The sequence below is a fragment of the Zalophus californianus genome, chromosome 3 (assembly GCF_009762305.2).
Source record: "Zalophus californianus isolate mZalCal1 chromosome 3, mZalCal1.pri.v2, whole genome shotgun sequence".
In the NCBI taxonomy this organism is placed as follows: Eukaryota; Metazoa; Chordata; class Mammalia; order Carnivora; family Otariidae; genus Zalophus; species Zalophus californianus.
This window is the reverse complement of record NC_045597.1, coordinates 167,599,273-167,621,891: the sequence shown is the minus strand read 5'-3', so window position 1 is coordinate 167,621,891 and position 22,619 is coordinate 167,599,273. Positions and strand designations below refer to the sequence as shown.

At 35.8% G+C, this 22,619-nt stretch overlaps 1 pseudogene; it reads right to left on the bottom strand.

The window, feature by feature from the left end:
- Positions 1-423: 423 nt before the first annotated feature.
- LOC113921213 lies at positions 424-516 on the bottom strand (annotated as a pseudogene).
- Between the last annotated feature and the right edge of the window lie 22,103 nt (positions 517-22,619).

Genomic DNA, 22,619 nt, shown 5'->3' with positions numbered 1-22,619 from the left:
CTAAAACCTTTGGGATGCAGCAAAGGTGGTCCTAAGAGGGAAGTATATTGCAATACAAGCCCACCTCAAGAAGAAAAGTCTCGAATACACAACCAAATCTTACACCTAAAAGAGCTAGAAAAGAAGCAGCAAATAAAGCCTAACACCAGCAGAAGAAGGGAAACAATAATGACTAGAGCAGAAATAAATGATATAGAAACAAACAAACAAACAAATCTGTTTTTGTTCAACAAAAACTAAGACCTGGCTCTTTGAAAGAATTAATAAAATTGATAAATCCCTAGCCAGACTTTTCAAAAAGAAAAAGAAAGGATCCAAATAAACAAAATCACAAATGAAAGAGGAGAGAACACAACCAACACCACAGAAATACAAATAATTATAAGAGAGTATTAGGACAAATTATATGCCAACAAACTAGGCAATCTGGAAGAAATGGATAAATTCCAAGAGGGAGGCACATGTCACACAACGGCGTGAACATCCAATCATCATGCTTATGAACTACAAAAGGATCTGGATAAATTCCAAGAAACATACAAACTACCAAAACTGAAACAGGAAGAAATAGAAAATTTGAACAGACCCATAACAGTAAAGAAATTAAATTCGTAATCAAAAATCTCCCAAAAAAAACAAAAGTCCATGGCCAGATGGCTGCCCAGGCAAATTCTACCAAACATTTAAAGAAGAATAAATACCTATTCTTAAGTTGTGTGGAAAGCCTTCAGGGAACAAAAGCCACATAGAGCAAACCAGAGCATATTACTCAGTCTGCCCCTGGCAAGTGCTGTGTAATTCTGCCCGGGGCAAAGACACTTGAGAATCAAAGCAACAGGCCCCTCCACCAAAAGATCAGAAATAATATCCAGCCAAGACCAAGTTTACCACTCAATGAGAACTGCAAAACTCCAGCCCTAGGAGATTACAACACATAGAATTCATGGGTTTTTCCCCATAATTCTTTAGTCTTTCAATTTTAATTTCATTTTATTTTTTCTCTTTCCTTTTTCAACCAATTTCTTATTTTATCAACTTTTTAAAAAATCTTTTTTAATTTTCATTTTTAGAGTTACATTCTATCCCTTTATTGTATTTAATTTTATTTTTGTATATATGTAGATATATATATATGTGTGTAAGTTTTTCTTTCTTTACAATTTTGGGATACAGCTTCTTCTAACAGACCAGTATACACCCAAAATCTAGTATATGGCTCTGTTGTATTTACCTGTCTGATCATATTCTCTCTTTTCTCTTTTTCTTCTTCCTTTTTTTGTTTGTTTTTCTTGTTTCTTTGTTTTGTTAGTTTTTTTTAATTTTCATCTTTACAGTTACATTCTATCCTTTCAGTGTATTTAATTTTATTTTTGTATATATACATTTTTCTTTCTTTACATTTTTGAGATGTAGTTTCCTCTAATCGACCAAAATACACTCAGGATATAGTGTATTGCTCTGTTCTGCTCACCTATCTGTGTATATCCCTTCCTTTTTTGCTATTGTTGTTGTTTTTCTCTTTTGGTTTTTCTTATCTTTTAATTTTTATTTTTGCAGTTACATTCTATCCTTTCATTGTATTTAATTTTATTTTTGCACATATATAAGTTTTTCTTTCTTTACAATTTTGGGATCTAGTTTTCTAACAAACAGACCAAAACACACACAGGATCCAGTGTATTACTCTGTTCTGTTCACCTGTCTGATTGTATTCTCTATTGCTTTTTCTTTTTCTCTTTCTTTTCTTCCCCCCACCCCCCGATTTCGGGTCTCTTCTGATTTGTTTAGGGTATATTTCTCTGGGGTTGTTGTTGCCATTTTAGTATTTTCTCTCATTCATATATTCTTCTCGGGATAGAAAGACAAGATGGAAAAACTCAAAAAAGAGAACAAGAGGCAGTACTGACTGCCAGGGACCTAATCAGAATGGATATAAGTAAGATGTTGGAACTAGAGTTCAGAATAACGATTATAAAGATAATAGCTAGGCTTGAAAAAAGCATAGAAGACACTAGAGCATCCCTTTCTGGAGAAATAAAAGAACTAAAATCTACCCAAGTCAAAATCAAAAAGGCTATTAATGAGTTCAATCAAAAATGGAGGCCCTAACTGCTATGATAAATGAGGCAGAAGAGACAATTCATGATAAAGAAGACAAAATGATGGAGAATAAAGAAGCTGAGAAAGAGAGAGATAAACAACTACTTATTCGAGAGATAAGTGATACCATAAAGCAAAACAATATTAGAATAATTTGGATCCCAGAAGAAGAAGAAAGAGGGAGAGGGGCAGAAAGTATATTGGAGCAAATTATAGTGGAGAACTTCCCTTATCTGGGAAGGAAACAGGCATCCAAGTCCAGGAGGCACAGAGAACCCCTCCTCAAAATCAATAAGAATCGGCCAAAACCCTGACATATAATAGTGACCCTTGCAAATCTCAGAGACAGAGAGACAATCCTGAAAGCAGCTCAGGACAAGAGGTCTGTGACCTACAAGGGTAGAAATATTAAACTGGCAGCGACATATCCATAGAGACCTGGCAGGCCAGGAAGGACTGGCATGATATATTCAGGGTGTTAAATGAGAAAAATATGCAGCCAACAATACTTTATCCAGTTCAGATGTCATTCAAAGTAGAAGGAGTGATAAAAAACTTCCAGAACAAACAGAAACTTAAGGAATTTGTGATCACCAAACCCGCCCTACAAGATACTATAAGCGAAGAGAGAGCCCAAAAGTAACATAGATGAGAAAAGAACAGAGACAATATACAGAAACAGGGAATTAACAGGTAATACAATGGCACTAAATTCATATCTTTCAATAATTACCCTGAACATAAATGGGCTAAATGCCCCAATCAAAAGACACAGGGTATCAGATTGGATAAAAAAAAAGCAAGACCCATCCACATGCTGTCTGCAAGAAACTCATTTTAGACCCAAACACATCTCCAGATTTAAAATGAGGAGGTGAAAAACCATTTATCATGCTAATGGACATCAAAAGAAACTGAGATGACATCCTTAATCAGACAAATTAGATTTTAAACCAAAGACTGTAATAAGAGATGAGGAAGGATGATATATCATAATTAAAGTGTCTATCCAACAAGAAGACCCAACGATTGTATTTATTCCCCTAACATGGGAGCAGCCAATTATATAAGCCAATTAATAACAAAATCAAAGAAACTTATCAATAATAATAAAATAATAGTAGGGGATTTTAAAACCCCACTCACTGCAATGGACACATCATCTAAGCAGAAGATCAACAAGGAAACAAGGGCTTTGAATGACACACTGGACCAGATGAACTTCACAGATATATTCAGAACATTCCATCCTAAAGCAACAGAATACACATTCTTCCTGAGTGCACATGGAACATTATCCAGAATAGATCACATACTGGGTCACAAATTGGGTCTCAACCAGTACCAAAAGATTGGGATCTTTCCAGGCATATTTTTGGACCACAATGCTTTGAAACTGGAACTCAATCACAAGAGAAAATTCGGAAAGAACTCAAATACATGGAGGTTAAAGAGCATCCTACTAAAGAATGAATGGGTCAACCAGAAAGTTAAAGAATTAAAAAAAATCATGGAAGTAAATGAAAATGAAAACACAACTGTTCAAAACCTTTGGGATGAAGCAAAGGCAGTCCTAAGGAGGAAGTATATAGCAATACAAGCCTTTCTCAAGAAACAAGAAAGGTCTCAAATACACAACCTAACTTTATACCTAAAAGAGCTGGAGAAAAAATGGCAAATAAAACCTAAATCACGCAGGAGAAGAGAAATAATAAAGATCAGAGCAGAAATAAATGAAATAGAACCCAAAAGAACAGTAGAACAGATCAAGAAACTAGGAACTGGTTCTTTGAAAGAATTAATAAGAGTGATAAACCCCTGGCCAGACTTATCAAAAAGAAAAGGGAAAGGACCCAAATACATAAAATCATGAATGAAAGAGGAGAGATCACAATCAACAGTAAAGAAATACAAACAATTACAAGAACATATTATGAGCAACTATATGCCAACAAATTAGGCAATCTGGAAGAAATGGATGCATCCCTAGAGACTATAATCCACTAAAACTGAAATAGGAAGAAATAGAAAACCTGAGCAGACCCATAACCAGCAAGGAAATTGAAGCAGTAATCAAAATCTCCCAAAAAACAAGAGCCCAAGGGCCAGATGGCTTCCTGAGGGAATTCTTCCAAACATTTAAAGAATCAATACCTATTCTTCTGAAGCTGTTTCAAAAAACAGAAATGGAAGGAAAACTTCCAAACTTTTTATGGGGCCAGCATTACATTGATCCCCAAACCAGACAAAGACCCCACCAAAAAGAATTACATACCAATATCCCTGATGAACAAGAATGCCAAAATTCTCACCAAAATACTAGCCAATAGGATACAACAGTACATTAGAAGGATTATTCACCATGACCAAGTGGGATTTATTCCTGGGCTGCAAGGGTGTTTCAACAACTGCGAATCAATCAATGTGATACACTACATTAATAAAAGAAAGAACAAGAACCATATGATCCTCTCAGTAGACGCAGAAAAAACATTTCACAAAGAACAGCATCCTTTCTTGATTAAAACTCTTCACAGTGTAGGGATAGAGGGAACATACCTCAACATCATAAAAGCCATACACGAAAAGCCCACAGCGAGTATCATTCTCAATGGGAAAAAACTGAGATCATGTCCCCTAAGGTTGGGAACACAGCAGGAATGTCCACTCTCACCACTGTTATTCAACATAGTACTAGAAGTCCTAGCCTCAGCAATCAGACAATAAAAAGAAAGAAAAGGCATCTGAATTGGCAAAGAAGAAGTCAAACTCTCACTCTTTGCAGATGACCTGATACTCTATGTGGAAAACCCAAAAGACTCCACCCCAAAACTGCTAGAACTCATACAGGAATTCAGCAAAGTGGCAAGATATAAAATCAATGCACAGAAGTCAGTTGCATTTCTATATACCAACAATGAAACAGAAGAAAGAGAAATTAAGGAGTCGATCCCATTTACAATTGCATCCAAAACCATAAGACACCTAGGAATAAACCTAATCAAAGAGGCAAAGGATCTGTACTCAGAAAACTATAGAATAGTCATGAAAGAAATTGAGGAAGACACAAGGAAATGGAAAAATGTTCCATGCTCATGGACTGGAAGAACAAATACTATTAAAATGTCTATGCCACCTAGAACAATCCACACATTCAATGCAATCCTTATCAAAATACCATCAACTTTTTTCAAAGAAATAGAACAAATAATCCTAAAATTTGTATGGAACCAGAAAAGGCCCCAAATAGCCAAAGGAATGTTGAAAAAGAAAACCAAACTGGTGGCATCATAATTCCAGACTTCAAGCTCTATTACAAAGCTACAGTCATCAAGACAGTACGATACTGACATAAAAACAGACACATAGATCAATGGAACAGAATAGAAAACCCAGAAATAGACCCACAACTATATGGTCAACTAGTCTTCAACAAAGTAGGAAAAGAAAAGGTAGTTTCTTCAACAAATGGTGTTGGGAGAACTGGACAGCAACATGCAGAAAAATGAAGCTGGACCACTTTCTTACACCATACACAAAAATAAATTCAAAATGGAAGACCTAAATGTGAAATCAAATTCCTAGAGGAGAACACAGACAGCAACCTCTTTCACCTCAACTGCTTACTAGACAGATCTCCTGAGGCAAGGGAAAGAAAAGCAAAAATAAACTATTGAGACTTCATCAAAATAAAAAGCTCTGCACAGCAAAGGAAACAATCAACAAAACTGAAAAGCAACCTAAAGAATGGGAGAAGATATTTGCAAATTACATATCTGATGAACTGTTAGCATCCAAAATCTATAAGGAACTTATCAAACTCAACACCCAAAAAACAAATAATCCAGTTAAGAAATGGGCAGAAGACATGAATAGACATTTTTCCAAAGAAGACATCCAGATGGCCAACAGACACATGAAAAGATGCTCAGCATCACTGATCATCAGGGAAATGCAAATCAAAGCTACAATAAGATACCACCTCACACCTGTCAGAAAGGCTAAAATTAACAACACAAGAAACAACAAGTGTTAGTGAGGATGCAGAGAAAGGGGAACCCTCTTACACTGTTGGTGGGAATGCAAACTGGTGCAGTCACTCTGGAAAACAGTATGGAGGCTCCTCAAAAAAATTAAAAATGGAGCTACCCTACCACCCCGCAATTGCTCTAGTAGGTATTTACCCAAAGGTTACAAAATACAGATTCGAAGGCACACATGCACCCAGATGTTTATAGCAGCGGACTAGAGTATATTATACTAAGTGAAATAAGTCAATCAGAGAAAGACAAATATCATATGATTTCACTCATATTTTGAATTTAAGAAACAAAATAGATGAACATACAGGAAAGAAAAAAGAGAGAGAGGGAAGCAAACCATAAGAGACTCTTAACTATAGAGAACAAAATGAGGGTTGTTGGAAGGAGGTGGGTGGGGGAAGGGCTAAGTGGGGGATGGGTATCAGGGAGGGTACTTGCGATGAGCATTGGGTATTATATGTAAGCGATGAATCCCTAAATTCTACTCCTGAAACCAATATTACATTATATGTTAACTAGAATTTAAATAAAAATTTGAATTGATAAATAAATAAACAAATGACACTGAGGGGATAAATTATGTAAAAGATCCTTATCTGTACCCATAACCCTCCCACCGACTTCATTCAAAAGTGCGCACACACACACACACACACACACACACACACACACACACACACAACACACATTAAAAATGAAAAAGAGGGAAATTGGTTTATGCTTGTTTCCTTTGTATCTGAGTTTAGCTCTTCCTAATTTAGAGTCATGGCTTTTTTCCATTACTATAATGATTATATATGCTGTTTGTATTACTAATAAGTAAGTACATAAACTTTGAAGATGAAGCATCACTAGATTTAGAGAATAAAGTGATTCTCCCTGACATTTCCTCAAACTTCTTAATCACCCAGGTTCCTGTATTGAAATCACCATTCAGTTTTAATACATGAGGCACCTAGTGTAATATGAATTATACATCCTTTGTAGACTAATTATTTATCCATGTCCATCCTCAAATTTAAAATGCTCCAGTACAAAGTTCAATTCTTCACTTTAATGTAGCTCAGAACACCTTCTAACTCATTATTAATCAATCACCATGACAGTGTATTTGAAGAAAAAAAGAAAAGATGTCTTATCTTGCCTATTACCCCGTAGTAAAAGTTGTAGAGAGATTAGTAGACAAACCATGTTATATTTCCTTAAATTGCTATTCTATGCCTCACTATATCCAATCCTCTCAGGCTACTTTTCATTTGGATGTTTAAAAGAGACATTTTGTTGGCTACATAGCCATTTTTGCTACTTTCTTTTCCAGAAAATTGTGCTTTTAAAAAGGTTACCATGGTTACACATGGGTCAGTAACCAGCTGTTGTTGTTTTTCTTAATTTGCTATAAACCAAATAACAATAGGACTGAAAGTTACAAAGTGCATGGATCCTTACATCTTAGAATTTTCAGGCAATGGATGCTTCTCTACAAAATGCATGTAAGTGCTTGCTGCTTATCTAACTATTCCTATGCTACAATGCCTACCTTAAGTCCTACTTCTTTCAGAAAGTGTCCTCCCTCTTTGGAATTCTTTTTTGTCCATTATCTCTCAAAATGTGAGCCAGTGAACTATCTTCATAAGAAGCACCCTGAATGAGGGGCACCTGGGTGGTTCAGTCATTAAGCATCTGCCCTTGGCTCGGCTCATGGTCCCAGGGTCCTGGGATCGAGCCCCACATCAGGCTCCCTGCTTGGCGGGAAGCCTGCTTCTCCCTCTCCCACTCCTCCTGCTTGTGTTCCCTCTCTTGTCGTGTCTCTCTCTGTCAAATAAATTGATAAAATCTTAAAAAAAAAAAAGAAGAAGAAGAAGAAGAAGCATCCTGACGGATTGCTAAGCAGGCCAATTCCCAGGTTTCATGCCAGGCCTAATCAATCAGATTCCCTGCTGTGGAATATAGTAATCTAAATATTTAACAAATCCAGAAAATGTGCACAGTAAGGTTTAAAAATGTTTTTATCATTTTATACTTACTTTATGGAGTAAAATTCTACATATGAAATAAATCTCATAATCTATTGTTTTTTTGCTTTACACAGTCTTAAGAAATTTTCTATGTACAATTTTAACAAATGTAATACACCTATATATACCTTATCATGAACTAAAACATTTCCATGTTTCCAGGAAATTCTCTCATACTTATTTCCTGTCACTCTCCCCTCCCCAGAGCACTGCTCTGGTTCTGGGTTTTTAAAAACATATTTTACGTGGTTTATATATATGCATATGCCACCTGAGATTACATCTCTTACTGATGCATAACATAAAGCCCACTCTCACAGCTTCCAAGCATATGGCTCTAGCTTTTCCTTGGCTAGTAGGAAAAACTGTTTCCACTCAAAATAAAAATTTAATTAAGGACTAAACCATTTTTAGCAGCTGTGATGGATTTGGGTACAAATTGAGTATGACTATACTGCTCTTCAAAAATTCAACCACACCTGCTTCCCTAAACATTTCCAGATGAAAATAACACTGATTATTAAGTAATACATGGTTGTACCTTAAAGTATTTCCTGTGAGAGCTCCAAAACTCTCATCAAAAGGTGTTAATAATGTGTGCCTCGGTGACTAATATTACAATATTCTATGCCTAACCATACAAATGTTGATATGACTCCATAGTCATTATAATTAACTCTATAACAATAGCAGAATTTACATTGTTTTCAAGTGGGTGTGTAATATTAGCAAAAATAAGCTAAATAATGTTTCATAAAATAAGTCAATAAATTTAAAAGAATGAAAGTAGTCTCAATATGAAATTAAATTAGAGATAAATAAAAAATATATCTGAAAAGTCTTCCAAATATTTGGATATTAAATAGCAACATATCAGTCAAACAAGATATCATAAAAGAAATTAGAAAATATTTTTTGTTCTTTTTTTTCATGAGAAGTATACTCTTTAATCCCCATCACCCATTTCAGCCATCCCCCCACCCACCTCCCCCCTGGTAACCATCACTTTGTTCTCTATAGTTAAAAGTCTGTTTCTTGATTTCCCTCTCTCTCTCTGTCTCTCTCTCTTTTTCCTTTGATTCTTTGTTTTGTTTCTTAAATTCCACATATGAGTGAGACCGTATGGAATTTGTCTTTCTCTGACTTATTTTGCTTAATATTATACTCTCTAGCTCTATGCATGTTGTTGCAAATGGCAATATTTCATTCTTTTTATGGCTGAATAATATTCCATTATATTATATAATTATATAATATATATCTTTATTCATCTATCAATGGACACTTAGGCTGCTTTCATAGTTTAGCTATTGTTAATAATATTGCAATAAACATAGGGGTGCATGTATCCCTTCTAATGAGTGTTTTTGTATTTTAGGGGTAAATACTCAGTAGTGCAATTACTGAATCATAGGGTAGTTCTATTTTTAATTTTTTGAGGAATTTCCATGCTGTTTTCCAGAGTGGCTGCACCAATTTGCACTCCCACCAACAATGCAAGAGGGTTCCCCCTTCTCTGCCAACACTTGTTGTTTCTTGTGTTTTTTATTTTAGCCACTCTTACAGGTGTGAGGTGATACCTCATTGTAGTTTTGATTTGCATTTCCCTGATGATCAGTGTTGTTGAGCATCTTTTCATGTGTCTGTTGACCATCTATCAGAGATTTCTCTCTTTGGAGAAATGTTTGTTCATGTCTTCTGCCCATTTGTAAATTGGATTATTTGGTTTTTGAGTGTTGAGTTTGATAAGTTCTTTATAGATTTTGGATACTAACACTTTATCAGATATGTCATTTGTAAATATATTCTCCCATTCTGTGGGTTGCCTTTTAGTTTTGTTGATTGTTTCCTTTGCTGTGCAGAAGCTTTATATTTTGATGAAGTCTCAATAGTTTATTTTGGCTTTTGTTTCCCTTGCCTCAGGAGACATATCTAGAAAAATGTTGCTACAGCTAATGTCAGAAAAATTACTACCTTTGTTCTCTTCAAGGATTTCCATGGTTTTAGGTCCTACGTTTAGGCCTTTAATCCATTTGGAGCTTATGTTTGTGTATGGTATAAGAAGGTGGTCCACTTCTGTTCTTTTGCAGTAGCTGTCCAGTTTAGAAAATATTTTTAAAAGAATAAATTCATTCTAAGAGGCCAGCAACACCCTAATACCAAACCAAACAAAAACATGGGAAAAGAACACCACAAAGCCGTATCTCTCATGAATGTAGATGAAAAAGCCTCAACAAAATATTAGCAAATTGAATCCAGCAATGTGTAAAAAGAATTACATATGACAACCAAGTAAAATTAATCTCAGATATTTACAGCTGTTTCAACATTGGAAAATTGATTTATGTAATCTGTCACATCAACAGGCTAAAGACAAGAAAAATCACATGATCATATCAATAGATGCAGGTAAAGCATTTGACAAAATCCTACACTCATTTATGATAAAAACTCTCAATAAACTAGGAATAGAGGGGCACTTCCTCCACCTGTAAATAATAACAAAAAACCTAAAACTAGCATATTTAATGGTGAGAAATTAGAAAATTTCCCACTAAGATGAGGAACAAGGCAAGGCCCTCATCACTCCATGTCAACATTATATTGGAAGTCCTAGCTAATGCCATAGGACAACTGATTGGGACAGAGAACATAAAACTGCCTTTGTTCACAGATAACATGGCTATCTATGTAGAAAATCTGAAAGAATCAGCAAAAAACACCCCTTGAACTAATAAGCAATTATAGCAAGTTTGTAGAATATATGATCAATATACAAAAGTCACATTTCCATCTCCAGCAATAACAAGTGAAATTTGAAATTGAAAACACATTGTCATTTGCATTAGCACCCTCAAAAATGAAATACTTGGGCATAACTCCAACAAAATATGTATGCAGTCTATATAAGGAAAACTATGAAACTATAAAAGAAATCAAACTAAATAAATGGAGAGATGGTCTATGTTCATGGATAGAAAGACTCAATAATGTCAAGATGTCTTCCCAACTTGATCTTCAAATTCAATGCAATCTCAATCAAAATCCCAGCAAGTTACTTTGTAGATATTGCCAAACTAATTCTAGAGTTTATAGGAAGAAGCAAAAGACCCAAAATAGCCAATACAGTATTGAAAAAGAAGAAAAAAGTTGGAGGACTGATGTTACTACCTGACTTTAAGACTTACTATAAGGTGACAGTAATCATAAGACAGTGTGGTTGATGAAAGAATAGATGAATAGATCAATGGAACAAAATAGAGATCCAAGAAATATAGTCAACTCATCTTTGACAAAGGAGAAAAGGCAATACCATGGAACAGAGATAGTCTTGTCAACAAATGGTGCTGGAATAACTTGACATCCACATGCAAGAAATAAATCTAAACACAGGTCTTATATGCTACATAAAAACTGACTCAAAATGATTCACAGACTTAAATGTAAAATGCAAAACTATAAAACTCCTGAAAGACAACATAGGAGAAAATCCACATGACCTTGGGTTTGACAGTAACTTTTTAGATACAACAGCAAAGGCATAGCCCATGAAAGAAATAATTGATAAGCTGGACTTGACTAAAATTAAAAATTTCTGTTTATGGGAGACACTGTCAAGAGAATTAGAAGACAAGCCATAGGCAGGGAGTAAATATTTGCAAAAGACATATCTGATAAAGAACTGTTATCCAAAATACACAATGAATTCTTAAAACTCAACAATAAGAAAGCAACCCGACTTCAAAAATGAGTCAAAAACCTTAACACACACTTCCCCAAAGAAGACATCCAGATAGCAGATAAGTACATCAAAAGATGCTCCACATCATGTCATCAGGGAAATGAAAACTAAAACAATGAAAAAAATAAAATAAAACAACAATAAAATAACACTATACATCTATTAGAATGACCAAAATCCAGAACAGGGACAATACCAAATGCTGGTGAGTATGCTAGTAGGAATGCAAAACAGTACAGCCACTTCAAAAAATAATTTGGTCACATGGTGTGGATATATGATCTACAAAGTTGTTTGTTGAAACTGTGTAAAGCATAGTTAAATAGTGTAGGTGGGTTAGTAGATGTTGATGTGTATGGTGTACTGTGTTGTCTCAGTAGTGTTACAAAGAATAAGCATTTGGTTCTTTTTTTCATGGTCTCCATTTATGTGGCTATCTTGTAAGTCAATAAATTCATGACTATATTCCAAAAAAATAATAATAATTTGGTGATTTCTTATAAAACTAAACATACCCTTGCCATGCAATGAAACAATAGTGCTCTTTGGTATTTGCCCAAAGGAGTTGAAAACCCAAATCCACACAAAACCTACACAGAAATGTTCATAGTAGCTTTAGTCATAATTGCCAAATCTTCGAAGCAACCAAAATGTCCTTCAGTAGGTAAATGGGTAAATAAACTACTGTATCCAGACAATGAAATATTATTCAGTGCTAAAAAGTAATGAGCTATCAAACCATGAAAAGAGATGGAAGGCCTTAAGTGCACATTAATATGTAAAAGAAGCCAATATGAAAAGGCTACACACTGTATGATTCCAACTCTAGGACATTCCGGGAATAGCAAAATATAGAGACAGTAAAAAGATCAGTGGTTGCTAGAATCTGGGCAGTGGAGGGTGGTATGCATAAGCAGAGGATAATTAGGGTAGTGAACTACTCTGTACAATACTGTGAGGGTGGAAACATTTCATTATACATGTCCAAACCCATAGAATATATAACACACCAAGAGTGAACCCTACTGTAAACTATGAGTTTTTTTTTTTTTAAAGATTTTATTTATTTATTTGAGAGAGAGAGAGAGAGAATGAGAGAGAAAGCACATGAGATGGGGGGAGGGTCAGAGGGAGAAGCAGACTCCCCGCTGAGCAGGGAGCCCGATGCGGGACTCGATCCAGGCACTCCAGGATCATGACCTGAGCCGAAGGCAGTTGCTTAACCAACTGAGCCACCCAGGCGCCCCTGTAAACTATGAGTTTTAAGTGATGATGTTATATCAGTGTAGGTTCATCAGTTGTAACAAATGTACCACTCTGGTGGGGGATGTTGATAATGAGGGAGGTTATGCATGTGTAGGGGCAGGGGAAATATAGAATATCTCTGTACCTTCCTCTCAATTTTGCTGTGAACCTAAAATTACTCTAAAAATTAGACTCTTTTTTAAAAAGAATAAAAATAAAACAACATATTAAAATATATGAGGTGCTAATAAGCAGTACCTAAAAAGAAATTTGTGACCTTAAGTGCTTATTTAGAAAAGGAAAGTTCTAAAATGAGCAAGTTTCTATTTTATGAAGCTACAAAAATAGGAAGAAATTAATCCCCAAATAGAAGAAAATAATTAAGCTAAGAGAATTCAGTGAAATAAAAATGGTGAAAGGATATTCCAAAATCAGAATAGAAACCATTTCTACAAAAAGTCTACCAGTGAACATTTAGAAATTTAAATTTTTTAATAGCCATTTACAATCACAACAAAAGTATGAATACTTAAGGATTAATTTAGCAACATATATGTAAGAACCATACATACAAAACTATAAAACATTACTGAGTAAAATCAAAGGTGATATAAATTTTTTTAAAGATGATATAAATAAATGAAGGCATATAACACATTGGTGGGTCAGAAGACAATGTTGTTAAGGTGTCAGTGTTACTCAAATTCATGTATACATTTAATCCCAATCAAAATTTCAGCAGGATTTTTTATATTAATTGAAAGCTGATCCTAAAATTTATATAGCAACATAAAGGAATTAGAATAGCTGGAACAATTTTGAAAAAGAATAAAATTGGAGGACTAATATTCCCTGGTTTTCAGACTTATTATAAAGCTCATAGTAAAACTTATTATTGGCACAAGAGTAGATAGATTATAGATTGATTGAACAGAATACAGAGTCCAGAAATAGACCCACACCTTACATGGTCAATTGATTTTATTTTAAAGTATGCTCCATACCCCACATGGGGCTTGAGCTCATGACCCTGAGATCATGAGTCACATGTTCTGCTGACTGAGCCAGTCAGGCATCCCTGGTCAATTGATTTTAGACAATGGTGCCAAGGTAACTTCAATCAGGAATAGGATTGTGTTTTTCAGTAAATGGGGCTGTAACAACTGGATATCTACATGGGGAAAAAAATAAACCCTGGATGTTTCCTCACCTCATACACAAATATGCACTCAGAATGGATCATAATTCTCATCATAAACCCTAACACTTCTAGAAGAAAGAATAGGAGAAAATCCCTGTGACCTTGGAGTAGGCAAAGATTTCTTAAGGCCACAAAACTCATGAATCATTAAAAAAATATATTTTTGACAAATTGCATTTCATCAAAATTGAAAACTTCTACTCTTCAAAAGATATCATTTAGGAAATATAAAGGCAAACACTGATGGAGAAAATATTCACAAAACCATAAATCTTTTATCTAGAAATGAGTTGTATACAGAATATATTAAGAACTCTTATAACTTGATGATTCAAAGACAAATAGCCTAATAAAAATGAGAAATAATATATGAACAGTTACTTCATAAAAGAAGATATATGAGTGGCCAATAAATATGAGAAAACATATTCAGCATCACTCATGTTCATGGAAATGCTAATGAAAACTACAGTGAGATATTACTCTGTGTCCATTACAATAGCCCAAGTTAAAGTCTTTCATATCTGGCTACTGTGAGTACAAAATAATACAACCAAATTTAGAACACAGTTTAATAGTTTCTTATAAATTTAAACAAATACTTCACACACGACTAAAACTCCATTACTAGGTATTTACCTGAGAGAAATAACACAAAGACTTGTTTACATATGCAAATAGCAGCTTTATTGGTAATAGCCAAGAACTGGGATGTCTGTCATGTCCATCAACAGATGAACTAATAAAAAAAATATATTATACATCTGTATGATGGAATAGTACTCAGCAAGAGATGGAACAAGCTACTGATACTTCAGCAACAGGGATGAATGTCAAAAAGCATTGTGCTGAATGAAAGAAATCAGTCTGGTGTGAGATTACACGTATATAAAACACCAGAAAGGCAAATCCAGTCTGTAGTGACTAAAAGATTAGTGGTTGTCTGGTGCCATGAGGGATAGGGTATTGACTGGGAACGGCCACAAATTAAATCAGGTGATGAAAATACTCCTGAGTATAGTGGTAGCACACAGGCATACCCTTTTGTCAAAACTCACTCTGCAGCATACTTAAATAGGTACATTTCATTCTAGGTTAACACAATAAAGTCCTTTTTAAGGAAACTGAGTCACTGGGAAACAGCATGAAAAATGTGAACTTTCCAAAAGTCTGCTTTTGTTTACAGTCAGATGCAGACAGATGCTTTTAAATAAAATGTTAAGGGGCACCTGGCTGGCTCAGTTGGTGGAGCGCATGACTCTTGATCTAGGGGTTTTGAGTTCGAGCCCCATGTTGGGTGGAGAGATTACTTAAAAATAAAATCTTTTAAAAAAATAAAAATAAATAAAATGTTGTTAAAATCACAACGGTATCATATGGTGAGAGTTTGATCAGAAGGAAACAATTTGATCAGAAGGAAAAATAGGTTGTAGTAGCTCATCATTAGTGCAGGAGGGGGTCCAGATCACCACCTTCTTCTCTCACCGTGACAGCGCAGCTCCTCACCCCCACCAAGTCAAGGTACAGCAGAAGCAGTTGATTGTAACCGCTCAGTCCACATACCTGGCGCACTGTTGATAGGTCTCACTAGGAGATAGCATATCTGTGTTTATCTTTGTGTTTTCTTTCTATCTTGACACACAGTTTTGACGTTTACACAAACTCCGTATCTACCAAACTTTAGCTTGTGTTTCACAGTTTACATGGTTGAATTTATATGCTATATTTCAAGCTTAATTACTTTTTGCAAAGTTACATATTATTATTTCTTTTGAACATCACGATTTTTCATTGTAATGTTCATGATGTGCCCTTCATTTTCTCATGCTTTCTACTGGAATCAAGAATAAAGGAGGTAGAATTTAGATAACAGTCCTGTTCATTCAATACATCTATCTACATGAATACAACATTCATGGTTATACAGCTGTATGCAGACTCCATACTGCTGCTTTATGACAGTTTTTTAGAAACCTAAGGAAAGTTACATAATAAATGAGGGCAAGTAAGGTGAAGTTAATTAAATTCATACTCATTTTTCCACTTGGACAATGGCTACATTGGTGTGACAGACCTGTCTCAGCATTCTGAATGATGACATGCAATGAAATTTGGTATGTCAGAGCCTTCAAACCTTTCCAATATCTGGTGCTGCCTCATGATTCTTCATCAGTTTGCCTTCAAATGTTATTTCAAAAGTACAAAATTATGCCCGTTGAATGGCCTCCTGTCAATTAATCTTGCTTTATGTAAAGTAACAACTGATAAATGTTTGCCAGTGAAAGTTACCTTGTTTGCCTTTATCATTGCTTTTCTGATAGTCTCTCCGATATTAATAAATAAAGCATTTTCTAGTGGACTGCTAAAAAGGTAAGGCTACTTAATGAGTCTCCTCATTTAGATGGCAGATTTATGTGTGTATGCAAATTTCTCTAGTTATTTTTCATAATCTGTCAATCTAGCTTTAAGTTTCCTAAGAAAATTTCTAGAAAATCTTATATAATCTTCATTGATACCATTAGAATAATTTTAGATTCTTTACAGAATTTCTGAATTTATTGTTACGAACATAAGGCATATACATATAAAACATTACATTGACAAGCATGCATTGCTAAGACCACCAGCAACAAATCATACACCATATTTGATGCTATTTGTGCTATCTGATAGCACATAAATCTTTGCACTAGAAAATGGCTTACAAGTCAGAAAGTGGGGATCTCAACTGCAAGGAAAAAGGTTTAGGTCTGAGAAGGTCACACAGAAGATGTAATGGGATGTGGATCAAGAACTATAGTGCTTGGTAGAGTTGGTGATAAATGTGAGGAGACAGACCTCAAGTTTCAAACCCGGAGCTGTTAATACAGAACAGCAAAGTGCATGAGATTCTAAAGGCTTTGGGCGAAAAGAAATTTCAAAGACTGTGAAATCGTCTGAAATAGGAATTCTGAGTTATTCATCCCTTTATTTGTTGTATCTATCACAGAACTCGGTACATCAAAGGCAGAAGTATTAGTCAAATGCATAACGTATGAATGAAGTGGAAATCCATCTGGGTTAAAAACAGGGGGTAGTATTTCTTCGTGAGAGGGGTATACCAAGCTCACCTCTCCAGTCACATCTTCTCTCTTTCTTGCCCATTATCTTCAAATAATACCGATTTTCATTATGTTTTTAGAATACTCAAAACTCTTCCCTGCTAAAGAATTTTGCCCTTGCTGTGTGCCATCTGCCTCAAACATATTTCCATAGCTAGCTTTTTTGTCTCAACTCAGAAGCTACACCCCCAGATAAAGGCCTTCTCTGACTACTATATCTCAAGCATCTCCCCCAACATTACTCTCTATCACATCACCCTATTAATGTTCTTCATAACAGCTAACTCAATCTGGAATTATCTCGTCCGTGCAAGACCTCATATATTTACGGTCGGTGCTATCTTTTCCCAAAGAACACAATTTTCTTGAGAATAAAGACCCTGTCTATCTTGTTCACTGCTTTAATCCCAAGTTGTTGGACACAACCTGGCACATGATAAATACTTGCTGAATGAATAAAATAAACTTCTAAATAAAAATGTGATTTTTGTATCAACATAACTCTGGGTTGAAAATGGCAGAAAAACCTCAACTGGCAAAAAAAAAACTAAATAAGGAATGGATTGGTTTCATCATTTAAGTGATTACATATGAGGTAAAGGAATTGCTACCTGAAACAACGTCACCAGGATGCACACATCAGCTCTATTTGCCTCTTCATGGGCTGGCTTCATTGTCAAACTCTGCTTCAGGCACACATCTTAACAATCAGGCCAGGAAGGGAGAGAGCTTCTTTTTCCTGGGAGCCGAACCTATTTCTCCCTGGTTATACCCTCATCACCAACCCAAAAACTGACCAGAGGGAAGAAATAAATTGCTTGATTGCAGCCTAACAGGTCGCATCTGGGAGTTACAAGTGGAGTCAATCCCACCCAAATCACAAGACTGAGGATGAGGGGGGGGTGGTTTCCCAAAGGAAACTTGGGGTCTTATTACTAGAAAGAAAGAGAGCAGATGCTGAGCATCCAAACACAAGATATTTTCTACAGTATCTTTCTTCTAATCCCTTAACTGGAATCAATCATAGTTTGATTCAAACCTATCCTTTTTATTTGGATGTTATTTAGCTTTACACAGTTCTCCTATTTCTGATCAGAATAAGGAAGACAGAAAGGCGTGCAGAGGCTATGTTATTTAATAGTCCTTTGGTTGTTTGTGAATATTTCTACAGCTTCTAATAGCTGGTTGCTACTCTGCCAGAATGCCCCCAGAATGCTCTATGGCTCTTTTCTTTGAGCTGGAAGCTGATAGATAATACTTAGGAAAGTCTTGGTGGTATAGCCAGCAGAACTCTGGAAAATGCTTGCTCAGCAGGCAGGGAGGTAGACTTTTGCGATTGGGGGTTGCTGGCGGGGAGACAGAGAGTAATGTCTCCGCATTAGAGGAATTTCCTCTGACTTCTCTTCTGCTTCCATCTTCAGGCTACCTTGACTTACAGAGCTCTTGAATTCAGCACAGCCACCTCTAGGGTTACCAGTTTCGCTCTTTAGTACCTCTGCTTGCCTTCTACCTCTTAAGTACCTTCTCCCTCCCACTTCGCTGCTCTTGTCATACTTCGGACTCACGTATGTCACCCGCACCATCACACCCGCCTCCTAACTGCTGTCTTTGTGCCTGTTTAACCTTTATAGCTCATCTTCACACAGCTTGAGAGTTATCTTAGAAATATATACCTGCTCCTTTCCTGCTCACCTCCATCAGGGATTCCTCACTCCTTTTAGATTATAGCAAGGGATAGAAGCCTTTCCCAGTATCTTCCTATCTCCCTCTGCAGCCACATCTCTGACATCTCCTCCTTCACAGCTCACACTTCATCATGAAACCCTGGCAGTTCTCCAAATGTACTACATTCTTCTCCACCTTTGTAGCTTTGTAAAGACACAGCCTAAACTCTACAAAGATGAACTTCTACACATTACTCAGCTCCAACTTTAATCAATGAACGTATAAATGTATGGGAATTATGACAAAAGGAAAACAATGGAATTATTTTGACTACTTCATGTCAAATGGGAATATGTGATCTAGATTACATTATAGAAACTGATACCTTCACAAAAGGGAAATTGTCAAATAGGAAATACCCTGAAGAATACATGTATGCTTGATGATGTTACAGCTAATACAATAAAATTATAGGAGTTGAGCTCCTTTCCAACTCTCTTCAATGGAACAGAAATTCAACTAGAATAAAGATAGTATTCAAAAGACAGGTAACAGAGACAGATCTCTGTTGATGTACTCTGGGGAGGTCAAGGTGAGCGGACTTCAGAAATGTCTTTGGTCAACAAGAATCTGCTGTATGTCCTAGAGTTGTCAAAAAAAGTTACACAAACTCATAGCTTCATATACTGTTTGTTTTCCTATTCAGCCATTTAAATCATGAATCAAACGAGCCCATAAGCTCCCAAAATGAAATGTGGTGTTGGAAAAGATTAGGGATCTAAGTAGGAGCTGAATTTAACTGCTAACAACATTAAACTAAGAGTCAGTTAAGAGAAAAGGACGTTTACCATTTTACCTGGCTTCTGCACTGTTTATAGTTACTTCCAATCCACTGAGTGGTTTTTATAATAATGAATAAGTGGAAACCCACATAAAAGCTATCTTTAAATGCCATAAAGATGAGTAATCTAAAGATAAAGCGTTCAAAGTCATCTTTGCAACAATACGTGGGCAAATTTTCCATGGTCTCATGAGGCAGCTGAAGAAGGATTTAGATCTCTGTCTCTAGCTAGAGATTCTATCTAGAATTAAAAGAAGAGTTGAGATTAAAAAGTTATTTTTTATTCTGATAGTCATAAAATACTGGGAAATAAAAATGCTTTTACCCAAAACTATAATCATGTTATTACCGTTTTTCACATTCTCATAATTATTGGTAATTTGCCATCACAATAGTTAAATTCTTATTTATTCCCTGGTTGACTTGGCATACTATTAGTTTCCTGATAAAGGAAGTAAAAAGGCCCATATGCTTGAGAGAACAATCAAAGGCCTTAGAGTCAAACTGAACTGGGTTCAAATCCAGATTCATTCCCTTCGATTTGGAGCAAGTCCTCTAACTTCTGATTATTACTACATTTTTGAAATGGTGATAACTTCACAGTGTGTTATGAAGATTGTATGATAAAATAGACAGAAAAGGCTGAGCTCAGTTTCTATGTTATTCCTAAACTACCCACAGTGTGGGCCATCTTTTCAGCCTAAAACTTCCCTGGATGAGCAGGCAAGAGCTTTACTGAGCAGTTGAGTCCTTATGGGTCTCACAGAGATGGGCTGAGGGTGGAGGACATAGGCAGAGCACACCTAAAAAGAGTCAAAGATTGAAATCCTATTCATAAAACCAGATATTTAGTAACTCTTTAGAAAAGATGACAATGGCCTTTACTGATAAAAATTTATGTTTCTAAAATGAAACAACCACTGGTAAAAAAAAAAAAGTGAGTTCGGTAAATAGGCAACTTTCTTCCCTGCAATAAATGCATCACACAAAATACCATAAACACTAGGAAAATAATTGATCTCCATGAAGCAAGCAGACAAATAGCAATTATTCAGCATAATGTTAATCAGCCATTATAATTCTTTCCATGTAGACCATCTATATAAATCTCTGTAATAGGTTTCTATGGGTACCATAACATATTACCACAAACTTAGTGGCTTAAAACAAAACAAATTGAGGGGTACTAGGGTAGTGCCATTGGTTAGGCATCCTACTCTTGGTTTCAGCTCAGGTCATGATCTCAGGGACCTGGGATCAAGCCCCACACTGGGCTCTGTGCTCAGCGCAGAATCTGCTTGGGATTCCCCCTGCCCCTCCCACTCGTGTTCTCTCTCTCTCTCTCTGAAATAAAATACATCTTTTTTAAAAAACACACAAATTGATTATTTTATAGTTCTGTAGGTTAGAAGTCCAATAATGAGTGCACTGGGCTAAAATCAAGGTGTCAATAGGGCTCTACTCTTTCTGCGGGTTCTAGGGGAGAGTTTGTTTCTTTGCCTTCTCCAGTTGCCTACATTCCTCAGCTTATAGCCCCTTCTGCCATCTTCATAGCCAGCAACAAGAGGCATTCCTTCTTACATTACATCACTCTGACTTCCTCTTCTGCCTCCCTCTTGCACTTTTGAGGATCTTTGTGACTACACGGGGCCTACCCAGATAATCCACTGATTTTAAAGTCAACTGATTGGCAATACTTAATTCCATGTACAACCTAATTCCTCTTTGCCAAGTAACCCCACGTAGTCACAGGTTCTGGGAATTAGTAAGCATTATTCTACCTACCATAATCTCTAAGGAAGATCACTTCTGAATCATATACTATTAATCTCTGGCTGTAAATAATATACTGCATCTCACACATACCTTATTCATTCTCTTCCAACGATTCAAAAACAGTGGAATTCTTCCAGCAACTTTAGCAAAGGTGTTTCCATTTGATTGAACAAAAGCAGAAAGAGACAATGCTCTGACAGTAAGAGTTACATAACCAAAATCATTCCTGTTTATACTAGGCAGTGGAGTTTTATTTTCTCTGATATCAGGCTTCCTTTGGCTACAGGAAAATAAGGTATCAAAATTTAATATGCATGTTAACAAGCCGTATATGGCTGTCTTCACACACCCCTGTAATCTACCATACTATTCAGTCCTTTTTGTATTTAGAACTTGCTCTATTGCCAAAGAGAAAAATATATGTTGTGTTAGCAATAAGTCAGAGTGATGAATTGGAAAGTGAAGCATAGTGTGGTTGGGATCTGAAAGCACAGAAACTGTGGGTTGAATTTTTTTCTTAATAGACTCATCTAAACAGAATATTTATGATTTCAAGCCTAAATGCCACTACACGTAAAAATATTTGATTGCAAAAAAATAAAAAATAAATACTTGGTTGCTTAACTTCTTTAGAAAAATTAAAATTATATAGAATGTCACTCCCCAAGAACATTTTAGAAAACTATTGTTAAAGTTTTATGTAAGTGCATTGTCTAGATCAAGAGATGTAAATTAAAGGGGTCTGGAGCCCAGGCAGGTAACAGAAATAAGTGGATGAGGCCAGGTGGGCACTGGGTATACTAGCACCTTTGTTGCCCCAACTCAAGAGGTCAACCACCACTCAGCTCTAACAGCTGATTTTTGGTTCATAAGATTGTCTGACATTTTTA